Genomic DNA, 21,003 nt, shown 5'->3' with positions numbered 1-21,003 from the left:
AACTCCGCCAATTCCGGTACCACTTGCATCACAATGAACCTCAAAAGTTTTGTCAAAATTGGGCAAAGCAAGAATCGGAGCATGAGTAAGCAAAGACTTGAGCTCATTAAAAGCGGTGGATTGCAAAGATCCCCAAACAAAAGGAGCATTCTTCTTACTCAAGGTATGCAAAGGAGCGGCAATTGTGCTAAAGTTTTTCACAAATCGGCGATAAAATCCTGCAAGGCCAAGGAAACTACGCACTTGTTGCAAATTGGTTGGTTGGGGCCAAGTTTTAATTGCCTCAATTTTAGTTTCGTCAACATGAACACCTTTTGAAGAGACAACAAATCCCAAGAAAACCACTTTGTCAACACCAAACGTGCATTTTTTCAAATTTGCATAAAGGCTTTCCTTGCGAAGGGTTTGCAAAACGGATTTAACATGATTAATATGGTCTTTCATTGTTTTGCTAAACACAAGAATGTCATCAAAGTAAACCACAACAAATACTCCAATGTAAGGTCTAAGCACATGATGCATAAGACGCACGAAAGTACCGGGAGCTTCCGATAGACCCATAGGCATGACTAACCACTCATACAAGCCAAATTTAGTTTTGAAAGCAGTTTTCCATTCATCACCTTCTTGAATGCGTATTTGGTAATAACCACTTTTAAGGTCAATTTTTGAGAAAAAGTTGGCTCCGCTAAGTTCATCAAGCATATCATCTAAGCGAGGAATGGGATGCCTATAGCGAACGGTAATAGCATTTATAGGTCTACAATCGGAACACAAGCGGAAACTTCCATCGGGCTTAGGCACAAGTATAACGGGAACGGCACAAGGGCTTAAGCTTTCACGTACATGACCGTTGTCGATGAGTTGTTGTACTTGCCATTGGATTTCCCTTGTCTCTTCGGGGTTGACACGGTATGGAGCTTTCTTTGGAAGTGGCGCTCCGGGGATGAGGTCGATTCGATGCTAAATGCCTCGAAGTGGAGGTAGACCCGGAGGTAGCTCATCGGGGAAAACATCTTGGAATTCCTGCAAAAGAGATTGAAACACTAAAGGTAGCTCGTGAGAGGTGTTAGTTGTTTGCTCTCCATCTTTGCACACGAGGACGAAGTGCATCACACTCGATGGGTTCTCACACAATTCTCTAATCTCACTTTTGGTGGCAAATAGGATGAGGTTTTTCTCTCTAGGCGAAGAGGCGCTCATATTTGGCTTGTGGCTCTCACTCACTTTTGGGTGGGTCACTTTCTCACTCTTCTCTCCATGGTGGGTGGCTTGCTTGTCGGCTATCACTTGACTAGGAGACATAGGTCGTAGCACATACTCCTTCCCTTTCATCTTGAAGCTATAGTGATTGGTGCGCCCATTGTGGATGACACCACGGTCGAATTGCCATGGTCGACCAAGAAGGAGGTGGCAAACGGTCATTGGGACCACATCACATTCCAAAGTGTCTTCATAGGCACCAATTTTGAAGGAGACTTGGACCGTATGCTCAACTCGTATAGTGCCGGAGTCACTTAGCCATTGGACCTTGTAGGGGTGCGGGTGCTTCCTCTTGACCAATTGAAGCTTGGAGCATAGTTCTTCACTTGCCAAGTTGTGGCAACTACCTCCATCGATGATGACCTTGACGGACTTTCCATTGATGCCGGCCTTTGTGTGGAAGATGTGGCATCTTTGGTCTTCTTCTTGTTGATGTTGAAGTGTCAAGACTTTGGAGACAACGAGAGCGGGGCTCGAATCCTCATCACAAAAGACTTGATCATCTTCATCTTCGTTCATGCGCCGGTGCATGGCCACTTGCTCAAGGGCTTCCATCTCCTCTTCACTCATTGAGTCATATGTGCCATCGTCGTTGAGGATCATGGTGCGCTTATTCGTGCATTCATAGGACTTGTGGCCTCGGCCGCCGCAAGTGAAACACTTGAAGGAGCTTTTTTTGACGGTCTCATCGGTCGGAGTAGATGATGAAGCACGCGGCTTGAAGTTGCTTGTAGTAGGAGGAAGACGACTTGAACTTGTCGGATTTTTCTTGTAACTTGACTTGTCGTCGTTGCTTGGAGAAGGTTTGGTTGACGTAGATGTTGGAGGAGTCGTTGAAGCTTGGATGTTGGAGAAGCCGTATGTCTTGGATGAGTACTTGGCGTACTTGAAGTCATCTTGCACTTGACGTTCCGCCTTGGTTGCTTGATGCACGAGCTCAATGAGGTTGGAATACGGTTGGAAGTCGGCGATCTTCTTGATGGGATGATTGAGTCCATTCAAGAAACGTGCCATTGTTTGCTCATCATCTTCCTTGACATTGGCTCGAATCATGGCTATCTCCATTTCCTTGTAGTATTCTTCAACACTCTTTGTTCCTTGCTTGAGGAGTTGTAGCTTCTTGAAGAGATCGCGGTTGTAGTAGGTTGGTACAAAGCGTGCCCGCATGACATCCTTCATTTGAGCCCAAGTGGTGATTGGAGGTTCACCTCTTGCTTCACGGCGTTCAAGGACTTGTTCCCACCATATGAGCACATAGTCTTGGAACTCAAGTGATGCCATAGCGATCTTCTTCTCTTCCTCATAGTTGTGCAAACAAAAGATTTTGTCGACCTTCAATGCCCATGAGAGGTACTCTTCCGGATCATTGCTTCCTTTGAACTTGGGCATTGTGAACTTCAGCTTGCCATAGCGTTGCTCTTCATTGTGTTGTTGGCGATGGTGATGATGACGTCCTTGACGTGGGGGATAGTCACTCTCATGTTGCTCTTGGCGCGGAGAAAGTCCATGATCAACTTGCTCTTGTTGAACTTGAGGTTGAAGTGGAGCTTGACAAGGTTGTGGAGGAACTTGTGGCGCTTGACGTTGCACTTGTGGTAGGTAGTTCCTCTCTTGGATTTCTTCTCGAAGAGCTTCCTCTTGATTGCGCCGTTCGCGGTTGCGGTTGGCGATGGCTCGACTTGATTCTTGAAGGGCACGTTGCGCCTCAAGAGCTTGCGCTTCACGTTGTTGTTGTTGAAGACGTTGAGCCTTGGCGTCTTGTTCTTCTTGGTGTAGACGCGCTCGTTCTTCTTCTTGTCGCCGTAGTCGTTGTCGTTCTTGAGCTTGAGCAAAAGCCACTTGGTTTGATTGAGGACGAGGGACTTGCTCATCGACTTGCTCTTGTGAATGCTTGTCTTGTAGTGGGTTCCGAGATGCATGACGGTCTTGACGCGCGGCTCGTCGAAGTATGGTCAATGACGGTGTACTTGAGCCGGAGAAGGTGTCATCGGAGTGTCGACTCGAGCGGCTCCGTCTTGAGGAGGAAGAAGTGGAATGATGCCGGTTCCTCATCAAGGCGCGGATCTCGTCCATTCTTGCATCATTTTCTTGCTTGTGAGAGTCGAACTTGTCGTCGAAGTAGTCTCTTGTACGTTGCTCGGAGAGTCGCAAGTCGGTGGCGAGGTTGTCGATGCGGTCGCTCATAGCTTGTTGCTCTTGGTGTAACGCCCTTTGAGCACCAAAGAGGTGGCTCTTTGTGACGAATGATGACATGTCGTCGCCATTCTCGATGAGAGGTGGATTTGTAGAAGAACTTGGCCTATCCATCATACCAAGTAAAATGTAAGTGGAAGAAGGAAAAGAACGTGTACCAAATGTACCTTGACCGATGTTGAAGATGAATCAAATTCACTCAAATGCGGACAATGAAATAGCACTGTTGGTACCAATTCTTGTCAGTTCTCACACCTACACAAGTAAGAGCTTTTGGTGGAGCTTGGTTAGGATGGTGGCACAAAATTTGATGCAATAGTAAGTAAGCTTCAATAATGTTGGAAAAGATTCACAAATTTGCAAATGCAACAAGTAGACCAAGCAAGCATGGGTACACGGAAACACACACGCAAATAGATAAGTGGGATTGTGCAATCCAAAAGTGAGCCAAAATGTGGAAACCATGAAAATGCTCTTGTTGCACAATACTAGAGAGACGCTAGCACGATTGCATAATAGGCGGATACGCAAACTTGTGCACAACCTACTAGGCAAAAATGCAACTATCTCTATCCCAATATGCTATATGTATGATATTTCGGTGCGATGATCCAAGATGATCGGATATGACAATCTTAATGTTGTATGATGCTATGGTTCTTGCTTATAAGCTCTTTGCTTATCTCTCCTCTTTGCTTAAAAGCTAGGGTGGCTCTTTCACTTTTGAGCTCTTTTCTCATGCAAGACTCACGAACCAAGGTAGCAATTGCGTATGCGATGACAACTTTGTGACACACAAGTTGATCTCAAGATATGCACCACTATGGTATGATATGTATGCTATATGGAGTATGATCACTAATGTGCACAAGTCACGTTGCCAGCAATACTCAACGGCTAGTCTCGATGGGTAAGCTACGCAAAAGTAGGGACATGTGGGTATCAATGCAATTGCAAGGTATGACAAAGATGTCGTCGAAGTTACCGTCCTTGCGATGATGAGACCCTTGCGAAGATGAGCCGTGGTGGTGATGACGTCAACCGTACCTAGATAGCCGAAACACAAAAGGATACGGAATCCACAACTCAAAATCTCAAGGACCAAAATGTGTCAAAATCGTCACCGGAGGTATAGTGAAAGATGTTTGTGTATGTGGGTTTGGAAGATGTGGTGGAATGTGGGAATGTGGAGGTGGGGAACTGTCGAACTTCAGCTTCGTCAGGGTTTCACGGACGTCCGTGATTTTACGGTCGTCCGGACTTCGTCGGACGTCCGGCCTTTTCCGGTCGTCCGAAGCCTGGGCGAAAATCGGGCTCGGGGAGAGGAACTGCGAAAACTCCGGGGAAGAAGAAGATGGTGAGGTCGAAATCGAGCGGTTTGGTGGATGGAAAAGGGTGGGGAGGGTGGGAAAAGCTAGATCCACACGCAGCAACACAAATCCATGGACCAAATCCAACAAAATCTCAACTCACAAACAAATCACAAAAAATTTTGGGGCTATTTTTGGTGGGGAATTTTCGGAATTAGGACGAAAACAACAAAATCAAGCTAGAAAACACGGGGTAGGGGCTCCAAAAACGTGATCAACGTGGCTCATGATACCAAGATGATGTAGGGCGGAACCCTAGGTGGATGATCTTTCACGTTTGGAGGGATCCCACGGGAGAAACACGAAGAACACGCGGAAGCACAAAGGGGAAATCACGGGGAGGACGAGAGAGAATCACGAAACCGACAGAGAATCAATCACACGAGTGCTAGATCACCGAACACAAAGAGATACATATGATCCACAATCAACAAAGGTAAGGATACAAAGGACAGTTCATCTCCTAACGGAGGTCTTGATGGTCTTCCCTCGAGAGGGGTCTTGAATCCGCTTGGGGGATCTTCTCCGAAGAGGTCCTGAACTCCGAGGAGAAGTATCCAAGTGGATGAGCAAAGGCTCTCTCACAAATATGAGCTAATCCAATGCTGCCCGTACAAGGAGGTGGGGGTGTCCTATTTATAGTCTTAGTGCAAATGGAAGTCAAAACGAAGGGGTACAAGGGCTCCAGCCCGCAGGTTTGGTCACTCAGGAGTCGGACGTCCGGAAGGCGTCGGACGTCCGGAGGCTCGTGACGGTCCGATCGTCCGGGCGGGCTCGGACGTCCGTTGTTTCAGCTCAGGTGTAGGCGCGTCGGTCGTCCGTAGGGGGTCGGTCGTCCGGGGCTTCAGGAGGGTCCGGTCGTCCGGGCGCGCTCGGACGTCCGTAGATTTGGTTCGGGTGCTTGGCGTCCGGTCGTCTGGTCCACTCCGGACGTCCGTAGGTTTGGTTCGGGTGACGAAGTGTCGGACGTCCGGAGGGGTCCGGCCGTCCGTGTCCTGGGACTCGTCGGACGTCCGGACACTATCGGTCGTCCGACGCCTGTAGCTTCGCGGCAGCTCTTCTTCTTGTTCATCATGATTGGGGTCCTCGCCGTCTTGGCTCTTGGGGGTCGCTGCTCCGTGGCTCGTTTCCAGGCACCTGATAACACACAGAGTTTCTGAATGAGGTAGTAGCCATGTCTCATGAGTAGGAATAGGAAGTTCGGAGAGGAGCGAGTTCACCTTATCTTCAATGGCCTTAGCTCGAGCTCGTGTCATGGGTCCAAGTGGTGTCGAGGGAGATGTAGGCACGTCCATGGGGATGAGCGAGGGATGCTCCGCATCAGATACTCCCTCCATTTTTTATTTACTCTGCATATTAGGTTTGACTAAAGTCAAACCTTATAAACTTTGACCAAATTTTTAGAAAATATATCAACATTTACAATAGCAAATCTACATGATGTGAAGTCTATTCAATAATGAATCTAATGGTATTGATCTGTTATTATATATGTTATTATTTCTATCTATAACTTTGACAAAGTTTACAAAGTTTGACTTTGAGCAAAGCTCAAATGTGGAGTAAATAAAAACAAAGGGAGTACGCAGGGACTAGAATAGTTACTACTGCCGGAACATGGTAAGTTGGACCCCTAAATGCGGGCATAGACCGGGCACACGTCAATTATTCCTAAAGGGTGGTACCGTACCCAAAACCACCACACTTGGGGCTAGGGTGACAAATTGGTACTGCACCACATTTGAACCAGGGCACAAAAACCACCAGTTATGCGCCTAATGCGCAACGCAGAGCACTGATGCTCGAATTTCACTACTGCAGGATGCTGCTAACGCGACACTCCGATCAGAGACCCTTTGAGAAACTGTGTGCGATGCAATAATCGCAAATGGTGGTGTAAGAGAACTATCAAAAATGTGCCAAATGTTTGTGATGACGGATGCGTCAAACACGGTTCAGATTTTTGTTGCGTGTGCGATGGAGGGCATACAGTTCAGTTCAATTAACTGTTTGCGGTGAGGAGGAACAAAAGAAACGGCAGCCAGATGAAGGCGTCTGCGATACACAGCATATGGTTCACTCGGATGAACTATTTGTGATTAGGCAACTCAAAAGAATTGGTCAACCAGATCAAGGTGTGTGTGCGATATACAGCATGCGTCTCACTCGGATGAACTGTTTGTGTCGAGATAAGAGAACATAAACAGTTCAATATAGCAAGATGTGTGTGATACACGGCAAACAAGTATGTAATCAGAAATGTGTCGGAAGACCGATAACAACACAGACGATTCCTCTTAACAAGATGTGTGTGTTGTGAGCAAACGATTCCTGGTATAAAATTGTCTGTGATTGATGAAATCATCACCGACGGGTTCCATTGTTTAGTCCGTGTGCGATGTGATTTGCTCTATCTACAGAGCATCAACATATATACTTAAAAAGACAGCATTGCATAACCAAATTAAGCATACAATTACACAAGTGACTACACATATAACATTTTCACACACCAAAGTAAGAAATTACATGCATACTAAAGTAGGAGAAACGTGGATCTAATCATCTACTTCTTGTTGCAACGACGCTTGCCATTGCTCTGCTGATCCCTCGCCATTTTGGGGAAGGAGGTACTTCCTCATGTCAACGAACCGCCTGTACATCTCGTAGCACATGTACGCCTCCTTGGCCGCGTACACGACGTGAGATTTGTCGAGTTTCTCCATCCGTGCCAAGTGCCAGGCCCGCTTGTTGTTGTTGGAGGAATCCATCATGTCTCTGTAGTAGGGGTCGATGATGGCCTCGACGAGGTGAACCAGTGAATCCTTCTCATGCTCCTTGCTGCCCTAGATCTTGTATTGGCCCTGGATGTCCACAAGATTCTGGCAAGCGATCCCCGAATTCTTGAGCACCTTGACATCGTTGGTGATGTCGACTATAGCAAACATGTATTGGGGCTGTTGACAAACCTTGTGAAACGCTCGCAAGGCCTTGTGGCCAGGTAGTAGTGGTAGACGAGGATGTGGTGGCCCACACACATCTGGGCAATGGAAACCTTGGGACAAGACCAGGCACGAGCACGGGTGTGCTCGATGTCGAACCCGAGAACCTTGTACTTCTCATCGGCAAGCAAAAGCTCCGTGATACGGATGGAGTGCTCCACCCAGACCGCGTGGTTGGTGTACACCTAGAGCTCCTGGAACCTTCGGTGGGTGTCCATCATGGCATGGATGGTGAACTACTGCTCGTCATTGGCAGCCGCTCGGAGCGCCATTGGAGTCGCGCAGGATTCTCTCTAAGAATTTGTCGTGGTGGGTGTGCTTCTTGCAATAGTGGGGCGCGTTCGAAAGGTTGAACAGACACAAGGGTTAAATAGCTGCTATAACAAATTAGGGCCAGCCGGCCTGTAATCGTCACGTCTTGTCACAGGGTTCATATCGGAGGATTCCAGTGCACGCTTGACAACACCGCACTGCAGTGAGGATTCCAGTGCACGCTTGACAACACCGCACCTCAGTTTGACCACGTGTGGGCTCAAAGAGGCGCCAAATGTATCACCGATGAGCCTGTTCCCGCGCTGCCGTGCAGTTTACCCCACAAGCTTCCTGCCCGGCTTGGTTTGCCACGCGTCAGCTAGAAGAGAGACAAATCATGGGCGTTTATTGGCAAAAAGCTTTGTAAAAACAAATTGTGTGGTATGACTTCGGTCGTAAGTTTACCCGTGGGTGATGAGGTCAAAGTTACACAAGAGGGTGATGATGGACACTCGAGTGCGATAATTAATTTTGCGCTCTACAGGGCACATGTGGAAGAAACCAACTGTGTGCAATAATGTCCAACATCGCAGTCGAGTTAGCTATACAGATCGTGTGCTGTGAGATCGACAAGGTAAACAGATTTGAGAATGGTTAATAAAATCAAATCTAAGCGGTAATTGCCTTTTGCGCCTAGGTGCATATGCACCCATTGCCGAAATACACATTTCGTGAACTTAAAAAAATCGGAACAAAAATCTCGCGTGTATATCCGGACATTTTATGTGCGTGCACAAGGTTTCGGTGAAAAACAACGTTTTTGTGGCTTGTGTAAAAAAGACAATTTCTGATGCTTCATTCTAACTATTCACGAGGCATTTCCTTATCTTTTTTACACAAGCCAAAAAAACGTTGTTTTTCACCGAAACCTTGTGCACGCACATAAAATGTTCGGATATGCACGCGGTATTTTTATTCTGAATTTTTTAACTTCTCGAAATATGTATTTTGATAATGGGTGCATATGCACCTACGAGCCAAAATGCCATTTTCAAATCTAAGACCATTGCATATTAAGTTCAAAATAGTGCTACCAATATACATGTCTCATATGATGCCATTTCAACGATTGTACCACAAAGGCTCGAAATATTACAAGGTTCAAATTCCAGAGTTACATGGCACAAATTCGAAGATTACAAGGTTCAAACTGATATTAGAAATGAAATTCAGCTCATCAGCTGCAAACGCTCGCGCTGAGCCGCTGAACATGGATATCAGAGAGGTTCAAACTAATATTACCACTTCTAAGTCTGGTTTCGAACCTCACAACTTTTGCAAAGGGGTCAGCCACTGAGAAGTCATGTATGGGGTTGACATGATGAATTCCGATTACTCTGTCATCTGAAGTTCCAAGAAATTCAACATTTTTGGAGCATATTCCATTCTGCAGCAGGCGCCGGTGCTGATAAACAAACCATTCATTTTTCCGAAATAAATGTAGGGAAAACCTCATTACCTTCAGCACCCTTGCTCTGACAACAAAGAACCTGGCGAATATAATCTCCGGTAAGGTCCCTCGGTAGGAGTTCAAAGTTATTTCTGACAGATGCAGATCTAGGCGTTCGACGTGATTGTTATATTCTATCACATTATCCACCACTAGGCCTAATCTTATCTTCAAAAGAACAAAAAGTGTTAGTTCCTAGATGCAGTTTTTATCACTACTACAGGCCTATTTGGTTTGCAGGATTTGTAAAATGCACTAACATGCCATCTTCGATCTGACATGATTAACATGGGCATTAACATGCCATCTTCCATCATCACAAGATGTTGGAGTGGATGAAAAGTTCCCTAAGAAAACTACTACAGATGAATCCAAAGGAGAAATGCATATGGATCAAGCATGTCATTGTAAACTTGGAAAAGGAGACATGTATGTACTAAAATACTCCAAAAGAATCCTTCAGAAATCGTAGTACATTGTCATTGTAAACTTGGAAAAAAGTGTCACAAATTGAACTCCCTTATGGTTAACATTTAACAGGAAAGGAACTTCACCTCGATGTATAGCTTCTCCAGGCACGGAAAGCATCTCAGGAAAGTGACAACTTGCTCCAGGTTGGGGCCGATAGATTCTAGTGCCAAGACATTCACTGTGCGCAGTTTTGTGGTTAGGCTTATCGGAATCATTTTCTGAATGACACATGAACAAACATCTTCAAAATTAGAAATAATGTTAATTTGTAGAAGGAGAGGTAGAAGGTGGCTCTTGTACCTAAATGGGTGTGGAGCCAATAACAAGTTTGGAGTATTTGTTAGATGAGTAGCCCAACACTGTCAATTTTGGCGTACAGATGACATTGATTCTTGTTGGACCTACTTGATGAAGTACAAGGTATCTCTCGAGTGCAGGTGTGTCCTCAGTGACCATACCGTGGTACACATCTTGTGATGACTTCCTGTCGAACCAGCAACACACATAAATAGTCCGGAGAGTCATGGAGTTGATCTGGAATGTAGTCAACCCATTAATCGCCTAAAGACGAAGGTACTCGAGTGCAGTACAGCCACGGAGCAGACGCTCCATGTCACCGTTTGAGAGGCAGACGATGATTAGCTCGAGGTGCTTCAGTCATGGTAGAATAAGAGCAGGCACGTCATTAAGGGCGGGCGGGGGGGGGGGGAATGACATTTCCTGAACTTGCCAACGCACAGCGTGGGTGCGAGGCGGAGCGCGGACGTTGGCAGCGAGCGCATATGCCCATCATCAAATGAGAGCTCCTTGAGCTGATCATGGGTGGGGGATCCGAACCAGTCATCAAGCTTGACTCCGTCCCTACCGTTGGAATGGAACTTGCCCATTATAAGGCCTCTGGTTGGGCCAGAGTGACTACCGAGGATCTTGGAGAATGCATCTAGGCTTTTGTGATAGCCATGGCAGAGCTCGTGGGTGTTGATGAGCTCGAGAGGGGTGAAGTTCCATAGGGGGCGCCACTGCCGAGAAAGGACGATTGTCCGTTCCCCATATTTGATTGGGAGGAGGGAGATGATGACTGTCAACATATCATCGGGGAGGCTGCTGATGAAGTCTATGCCTGCTAGAGTCGCTTGCGGTTCTAGCTCGCCCCGCCTCCACTTGTTGGCAGCCCCATTCTCCACCTCTGGAGTCTCCTTGTCAGCAGCGCTTTCTGATAGAAATGAGAGTACATGGAATATTTAGTTGAAACAGGGCAATAGAAAAGTGTATTGGTAACTAGAAGTTATTAGGTAGGAATATAGTAAGAAAAGGGAATAGCAATTGGTTGCTTAAATAATACACAATTCATTTAACACTGCTGGGTAAGTCAACATGCAGATAGTTGAAAAGAAAACTCACTTCGAACAAACTCAGGACAGATGATTTTGTCGGGGAAGTTAGCATATATCTCATGACCAGGGTCTTTTATGTGCAGTCCAATTTTAGCGCCAACTTTCAGTACGTAAAACTTAGAAATTTCTTTCCAAGAGCCAGCGCCAAAATAGGAGTCGCCACGTTCATCAAGTCTTACAGTAGCAACGATTGTAAATCCATGGTTTGTGTGCAGTATGACATCCGTGCAGCCTTGATCTATGTAAAGGGAAAAATTGTGCACTACAAAATCTGTTGCATAGCAATGGATGCGCTGCAGAAAATTGTAGCATTGTTAAACAAAATATGGTAACATGCAAATATGGGCCCAAATTGAAAGAACTGTACAGCAGTTGAAATCTAAGGACAAAAATCTATAATTAAACAGATAGGGTAAACATGATTCCATGGATATATGAGAGTAATCGAAAGAACAATACATCATTAATTTTCCTAATATAGAAAGAAGACGAGAAAATCCCCTTTGACGTATATGGTGCATTTGGCATGTTTTATCCACATGTAGCAATATTTAGAATATCTTCAAGAAAGTAGGCCATGCCAACCGATTTAGGGTGAGATTGAACATACCGCGCACATGCTCAAGTCATCTGGTACGGTGAGATGGAATCTCTGGAGGAGGTCACAAGGTCCTGATGTGTCGACGCGCTGTACACTCTATGAATGAAAGAAAACCCTCAAATCAGCACGAATAAAAATGAATTCACGGCGATTTCCGTTGGGTGATTAAAGGAGGCAGATGAACTGGGATGAGAGATGAGATAATATCTCATTGAATTAGTTACCTTGTCATCCATGAGGAAGAACCCTCAGTACGGCAGATTCCCTAACTGAGCGGAGCTGGGTCGATCACGAGCAGCTTCGAGAAAGTCGATCGCGATAGGAAGCGGCAAGCGGAAGTTGCGAAATGCGGTGGGGTTTGTCGGTAGCCTGGCAGCGCCAGCAGGCGGCAAGCTATGTGGTTACCGCCGCGATAGGCAGTGCCATGCATAGACGCAGAGGAGCTTGTGCAGGTGTGAATGGGGACCCGAGGCATGGGGTGGCGGGCAGGGTGAGGGTTTTCGTGACGTGGGGATGGCGAGGGTTTTCTTTTTTCCTTTTTTGAATTGGGTGGTGAGGGTTTTTTGTCCCATAAAGAATTTTGGAAGCAACAGTTTGCTAGAGCCAACCGTGTGTGATTGACGCAACAAGCAAAACGAAAGTCATTGCACACAGTTCCAATTTTGGGAACTGTGTGTGATTGAAGCAACAGGCAAAATGAAAGTCATTGCACACGGTTCCAATTTTGGGAACCGTGTGTGATTAACGTACTACCTCCGTCCTGGTTTATTGGTCCCCTCTGTAATTTGTACCAAATTTTGACCAAATATTTGAATAAGAAATGTTTATGCATGTCACCAAAAATTATATCATTGAACACTATGTTCAAATACCCATCCAGCGATATAATTTTTGCTGACCTGCACTAACATTTTATCAGTTAAGTCTTTGGTCAACATTTAACACAAATTCTAAAGGGACCAATAAACGAGGACGGAGGTAGATTCCATCAACCGAACTGATTGCATCCATATCCCACAGTTAGACATAAGTAAACATAGAATAAACATAGTCAGACATAGATAATAAGTGTACACGTACACAAGCATAGTTCAACCATCATTAAGCATGCTCAAGAGTACATAGTTCGATCCCACATCTCATCTCACAAGCCGGCACGATCCATAACCTTCTCCAGATACTCAGTGTACACGCCGTGCTCCACCCTGTGAGCACACTTCTGCTTGAAGGAGCCAAAGGCCTATCCTCTTGCATGCGCCCGAACACTTTGATACGTGTCATGAAGCTTGTGGTTGCAAAATGGGCATCGATAGCTGCCGTTCCAAGTCCTAATACGCCTGTTATGCATTCCCGTATAAAGCTCCCTTAGGATTTACCTCTTGTACCTCCTCTCGACATCTTCATCCTCGCTGTCCACATCGTCAGACATGACCTATACAAATAGTAAAAAAATGTGGCCTAAAATTAATGGTTACAAACTAATCTCTAGTGAACATTTGGCAGTTACCAAAAATTGGCATCAAATCAAAGATTACATGCCGTGAAGTAGGATTAGGAATTTATGGCTATTTATTTATACATATCCAGAGATCATGGCTTGATTTTTAAGCACATTCGTCTATGTACAGACCAATCTTGAAGAAAGTAATGGTACAAACATATGTAGGTCATTCAAAATCAATTGTCATGTCCTGACTAGGAATTATTAGCACGAACACTAACCCTAGTCGGATTACTAGAAGAAATCATTTCCATAGTTGAAAAAGCTATTCACTTATCACTTGTACCATTCAAACAATATATACACTACACGGATCTACCGAAACTTACTCAGATTTCATGGATTGGGAGAACATAACCATAGGATTTCTATTCCAAAAAGGGGGAGGAAGGAGTAACCAGAGAAACCCTGGGATCTATTTGACACATAAATGGGTATAGATGACTAACCAATTGTCCGTGGTGTGGAACTCCGCCTCCGGCTATGGAAGCTCGATGCCGTCGACGACGTCAGGTTGCAGCGGTAACTCGCCGGTGGTGAAGGCAACCTCTGTCTTCATCTCCACACAGTGCTCTGGTGCTTTAGCAGCCCCGGCGTCGCATCTCTCTCCGATGGGGCGCTTCGGCGGCATCCTCATACACTGACGGCTTCGATGACTAAGAGCGGTGTCGAGGTTGTAAGCGGAGAGAGGGGATTGTGTGTGTGGCGAGGATGGGGGGTGCGGCCGCTCGGGCACACCATTAATTTTGAGTATTGGGAGAGAGGCGGGCGGCGGTCAAACCGTTGGCTCGCCTCCCGGTGAGCCTGCGCACCGGACTGCTGGCATACCTACCATCGTTTCACACAGCTACTTGCACGCCTCCCGATGACACTGCGCAGCAAGCACGCCTCCGCCAATTCACACACTTCCACACACGCCTCCCTGGTCTGCCTGCGCGGAGGACTGCTCGCATGCGTCCCGTCAACTCACGCCTGCTCGCACGGTACACGGGTCGCGTGGTGGCACGTATATTATTTTTTATTTGGATGATTAATGATGCCACTTTATTTTTTTCTTAACCGAAGCATGGCACGTGTCCATTATTGGTCTAATGCTCACGGTTCGAATAAATAGTCCGGTTGGGATATTGGTTTCCAATTATTAATAATCTCCCGTTTGTAATTGCATAAAGATTAAATCAAAACTGGTCTCAAATTTGACCAAAAAAAGTACAATGCAACTTTGTATTGGTGTCCATATGACAACACGGTAAGTTTCATGAACTTCAAATAAGTTTTAGATGTACTAGAATTTAAAAATCAAGATTCTCATTGTTTGAAATTTGTTGCATGGGGAGTAAACATGCACCCAGTGAGACGCATGTGTTTTTGCAATCCATTTAGGTGCACTGTCACGTGTGCATGTAGCTCGAATTTGATTTTTGCACATTATACCCCTAGAAAAACAATCAATTCATGTACTAAAACATCCTAATGATCTCTGTTTTTTTGAAATGAAAATGTCCCTGCTTTGGTAACATACATATGTTCACCACGAGATAATTAATTTAACATGCATCGTAGTTGCGGTGGATTCATGGTGTGTGGGTGGGTGTGTGCGTCTGGGGTGGCGAGTGGCTCGCAGTACACTACAAGTTGTGAGCCACCATGTGGGTTGGCCGTTTTGTTAGGCAGGCCGGTGCCACATCAGAGTTGTGAATTCGTAATTTAAAACATTACACAACCCTTTCATACATACATGTTTTGGCCACATGCAGTCCATGGTTGTCCTACACGACACTCGACACTCATGATGCTTTCTGTAGGCCCGTGTGGTCGTCGTCCATCACTTTGATGAACAGCCGATAATGAGGTTAATTTGACCAGCAAGGTAGAATCTTTTTTGTTTGTGTTATGGTGGTATATACGTACGCGTCCGTGAACAAGTACACCTCACTCATTGTCGGGACTTTTCTGTTTCCGGGGCACGTGCCACATCAAAATTGTGAAAATGGCTATTCAAACATCACACAACACCTCTTTGAGCCACATGCATGCAGGCGGTGGTTATCCTAGCTAGGGCACTGATACGTCTACGACGTATCTATAATTTACGAAGTATTCATGCCATGTTAACAATAGTTTTATATGATTTTGTATGATTTGATTAGAACTAATCCGGACTGATGCTGTTTTCAGCAGAACTACCGTGGTGTTGTTTTTGTGCAGAAATAAAAGTTCTTGGAATGCGCTGAAAATCAACGGAGATTATTTCTGGAAAATATAAAAAATACTGGAACGAAGAGTTATCAGAGGGGAGTCCCGTGGGCCCCACAAGGGTGGAGGGCGCCCCCAGGGCGCGTCCCCTGCCTCGTGGACTCTTCGTGGGGCCCCCTGACTTGTTGTCGATGCCAACCTCTCCTATAAATCCCCGAACCTCCAGAAAATAACCTTGATCGGAAGCTCCATCACCGCAAGCCTCTGTAGTCACGAGAAATCAATCTAGGCCCTCTCTAGTAACCTGTCGGAGGGGGCAATTATCACCGAAGGCAATGGTGGAGGATCCCGGAGGGGCCATCATCACCATGAAGGGAAAGATCCAGAGGGAGAACCTCTAACCATCCAGGGGGAGGCCATGGAGGAGGAATCACAAGGGGGAGAACCTCTCCTGCTCTCTCTGGGTGGCGCCGGAGTGCCAACGGGAGGGGAATCATTGCCATGGTAATCGTCTTCATCAACATCACCATCATCATCTCTTTTACGCGGTCCACTCTCCCACACCCCACTGTAATCGCTACTTGAACATGATGCTTTATGCCACATATTATGATCCAATGATGTGTTGCCATCCTATGATGTTTTGAGTAGATATCCTTTATCTCTGGGTTGATTGATGATCTAGATTGGTATGAGTTGTATGTTTCATTTTGGTGTTGTCTTATTGTGCCCTCCTTGTCATGCAAGCGCGAGGGAATCCCACTGTAGGGTGTTGCAATACGTTCATGATTCCCTTATAGTGGGTTGGTTGAGTAACAGAAGCATAAACCCGAGTAAGGGGGTTGTTTTGTATGGGATAAAGGGGACTTGATATGTTAATGCTATGGTTGGGTTTTACCTTAATGATCTTTAGTAGTTGTGGATGCTTGCTAGAGTTCCAATCGTAAGTGCATATGATCCAAGAAGAGAAAGTATGTTAGCTTATGCCTCTCCCTCATACCAAATTGCAATAGTGATTACCGGTCTTGTTAACAATTTCCTAGGATAATTCCGCACACCGACCCATCATTATGCCACACTCGCTATTTATAATATTTAGTAACATATTCTAACTTTATGATAACAGCACCTACTATTATATTTTGGCTCCCCTATACCATGCAAAGTTATCCTCTTCATACCCACAACGTAGTTTAATTCTCATTTTTATTTGCAAGCAAACGCTCGGTGTACGTAGAGTCATATAAGTGGTAGATAGGACTTGAGAGAATATTGATCTTACCTTTAGCTCATTGTGGGTTCGACACTCCATAATGATCACTGCAACCTTCGGGAATTGCTACGATGATTCCCCGCACTTGGGGATTATCAAGCTCTTTTCTAGAGCCGTTGCCGGGGAGCAATAGTGTGGGGTTCATATTTTCGTGTATGCTTGTTTGATTTCTTCACTAAGTTGATTTTTTTCCTTTTGGTTTTGTTTAGTTGTGGGTGAAACATACAAAAATAAAATAAAAAAATAAAATACAAAAAGACTCACTTGCCTCAGATACCTAAAAAGTTTTTCAGAAAGAGAAGTGATTGGAAAGTTATGCATTGGAGAAGTGAGGGTCGACCTTGAACACTTGTGTTCATGCTCATGGAAACAATCTAAAAAATTTCATCGAAGTTTCTCTAAAAATAATGATCCCCTTGTATATATCCATTGTATTATAAAAATAATGTGCCAAGCTTTGATTCTAGGATGATTAGATTGCTTGTTTACTATGTGCAGTACAAAAACAGAAACTTTGGCTGTAGCATGTGAATTTACATTTTTTTACCGGAAAGTCAAATGGGTCTGAAACTATTTGCTCATTACTTATGTACAATTTTTAAATTTTTCATATTTCGTTTAGAATTTTTGGAGTTACAGAAGAATATGAGATTTCCGGATTACTATAGATTGTCCTGTTTTTGACAGATTCTGTTTTCTATGTGTTGTTCGCTTATTTTGATGAATCTATGGATAGTATCGGGGGGGGGGGGTATAAACCATGGTGAAGATGGAATACATTAGATATAGTGCTAATATGAAGTTGGAATGAGTTTGCAACATTAGTTAAAGGTAGTGATTTGCTTTATTATACTAACAGATCTCACAAGTTTTTGTTAAGTTTTGTGAGGATGAAGTGTTCGAAGATCGAGGAGCTATCAATATGAGAAGAATAAAGAGAGGCAAGAGTTCAAGCTTGGGGGTGCCCAAAGCACCCCAAGTAAATATTTCAAGGATACTCAAGCCTCTTTACCGAGGTTGGCATCCCATCTTTCTTCTTCAACAATTACCAGTATACCTCGGTTTTTGGTTTGTTCACATGATTTGTGTCATTTGTGTTTTTCTTTTTCTTTAAGAACCATGCTAGTATGAGATAGACCTTCATTGATTTATAGAATGCTTCATGTGCTTCACTTATATCTTTTGAGTATAATCTTATAGAATGCTCTTTGTGCTTCACCTAAATCTTTTGAGGATGGTTTTATAGAATGCTTCGTGTGCTTCACTTATATGTGTTGAGCTTGGATATTTGTTAGTCTATATTAATTGTTGAATGCTCCATGAACTTCACTTATATCTTTTAGAGTATGAATAGTACTATCATCGAAAGTGGGTTTGGAAGAGTGTTAACTTTAGGAAGTAATGATCCCACTATTTTGGAGGGTGTCAAATCTTAGTATGATATTTATGAAAGTGTATTTGGAGAGGTCTTGACTTTAGTTAGTAATGATTCCACTATTTTGGAAGAGGTTCCAATTGATTATGAGAACAAAGTTTCTATCTACGATGATTATTTTTAACACATGTATGCTATAAGGAATAATGTTAACCATGAAACTTGTCATCATGATTTTAATTTTCAATTGGATTATGCCTGACATGATAGTTATTTTGTTGAGTTTGCTCCCACTATTCCGAATGAGAAGAATTTTGCTTATTTGGAGAGTAGAAATTTTTTTATGCTTGTAGATCATGAAAAGAATGCTTTATGTAATGTTGAACTCATTCATGATGCTTCTAAAAAAATATGATGAGGGAGGAATACATGCTTGTAGGAGTTGCAATAATATCAAGTTTCCTCTCTATGAACTTAAAGTTCTGAAGTTATACTTGTCTTGCCTTCCTATGCTAGTTGATTCTTGTTCCCATAAATTGTGTGCTCACAAAATCCCTAGGAATAGGAAGTGGATTAGATTTAAATGTGCTAGTCATATTCTTCATGATGCTCTCTTTATGTTTCAATTCTTATCTTTTATGTGAGCATCATTGAAATCATCAAGCCTAGCTAGGGGCCTTAAACGATAGCGCTTGCTGGGAGGCAACCCAATTTTATTTTTGTTCTTTCCTTTTTGCTCCTGTTTAGTAATAAATAATTCATCTAGCCTCTCGTGAGATATGGTTTCCAGTTTTAATTAGTGCTTGAGCCAAGTAGAACCTTTGGGAAGACATGGGTGAAAGTTAGTGTGATCTTGCTGTAAAAACCAGAAACTTTGCGCTCACGAGATTAGCTGTGATTTTTTTTTACAGAAGAGTGATTTTTAGTTGATTATTTCAGCAGATGATTAATAGACAAATTACTCATGTCCAAAAAATTATTTCAAAATTTTTGGAGTAGCACAAGTACGGTTGTTATTCAGATCATTATAGATTGTTCTGTTTCTGGCAGATTCTGTTTTCAATGAATAGTTTGCTTGTTTTCTAGGTTCTATGTATTATATTTCTCAATATAAATTGTAGAAATGATAAGGTACAGTAGGCATTGTGTGAAAATTATTATGAATCTTGTCTTTGAAAGTACCAAAGTGAATGATTTACTCTTTATCATACTAACCCATCTCACGAAGTTCCGTTAAGTTTTGTGTGATTGAAGTTTTCAAGTTTTGAGCGAGATATCGATATGAGGAGAATAAGGAGTGGAAAGACCCTAAGCTTGGGGATGCCCAAGGCACCCAAAAGTAATATTCAAAGAAGACTCAAGCGCCTAAGCTTGGGGATGCCCTCTTTCGTCTTCAAAACCATCGGTATACCTTACTCGGAGCTATATTTTTATTCGTCACATGATATGTGCTTTCCTTGGAGCGTATTTTCAATTTTACTTGCTGTTTGAATAAAATCATTGGATCTGAAATCTTGAATGAAAAATAATCCTCCCATGGTCAGTTAATTATTTGACTACTCAGTGTTCTTCACTTATATCTTTTTGGAGTAGTTTGTCATTTACTCACATGCTTCACGTATATCCTAGGAGTAAATGACTGAATGAATTGAATATCATAAATCTGAATTTATATATGTTTCATATGCTTATACCATGGGGAGTAATGACTTCACACATAATAAGTATAGGTGGTAAATTTATTGAAAGTTAGCAAACGCAGAATTGGTCACTTGAACAATTCATGAAAGAATATTAAAGGAAGAGAGATTTCACATATAAATAAACTATCTTGTACATCTTTTGTAATTGTGAGCATTCATTAAAATATGACATGCTAAAAAGTTGATGTTGGACAAGGATTACAACTTAATGGGTTATGTTTTCCTATAACTGAAGCGTTATATTGTCTTGGATCGTCCAACATGTTGAGGTTGCCTTTCCCTCTCATGTTAGCCAAATTATTTGCACCAAGTAGAGATACTACTTGTGCTTCCAAACATTCCTTAACCCAGTTTTGCCATGAGAGTCCACCATACCTGTGGAGGATATAGCTACTGAGTATAAACCGGCCAGGAGGGTCCGGTTCACTCTTGACTATGTTGAAGCCCATGAAGATCCGGAAGATGGCGCATTACTAAAAGAAGCATAGAAGTCGGAAGCCCAAAGGCGGATTAGGGCTCATAGTGGTAAACCGCCATGACTATATAAACTTGTAATATAAGTTAGGAAAGGAGAGACCGAGCCGGACGCTTTGTATGAGTCGGCCTCGGGGCTCTGTAAACCGGCCGAGCATCAACCTGTGTATATAAAGGGGTGACCCGGCGGCGGTTCAGGGACGACAGACAACAACTCGAGACTCAGGCAAGAGTATTCCGCTCCCTGATCATCGAAACCCAATCAATCCCATCACAACTAGACTTAGGCTTTTAGCTTCATCGAAGGGGCCGAACTAGTATAACTCCCATGTCCCTTGTCCGGTTTAACCCCTTCAAGCTAACCCGTTGCGGTGGCTCCACGACTAAGTCCTTTCACAAGGACATCTGACGTGATAATTCCACGA

Source organism: Triticum aestivum, chromosome 4B, assembly GCF_018294505.1.
Source record: "Triticum aestivum cultivar Chinese Spring chromosome 4B, IWGSC CS RefSeq v2.1, whole genome shotgun sequence".
NCBI lineage: Eukaryota > Viridiplantae > Streptophyta > Magnoliopsida > Poales > Poaceae > Triticum > Triticum aestivum.
This window is presented reverse-complemented; position numbering follows the sequence as displayed.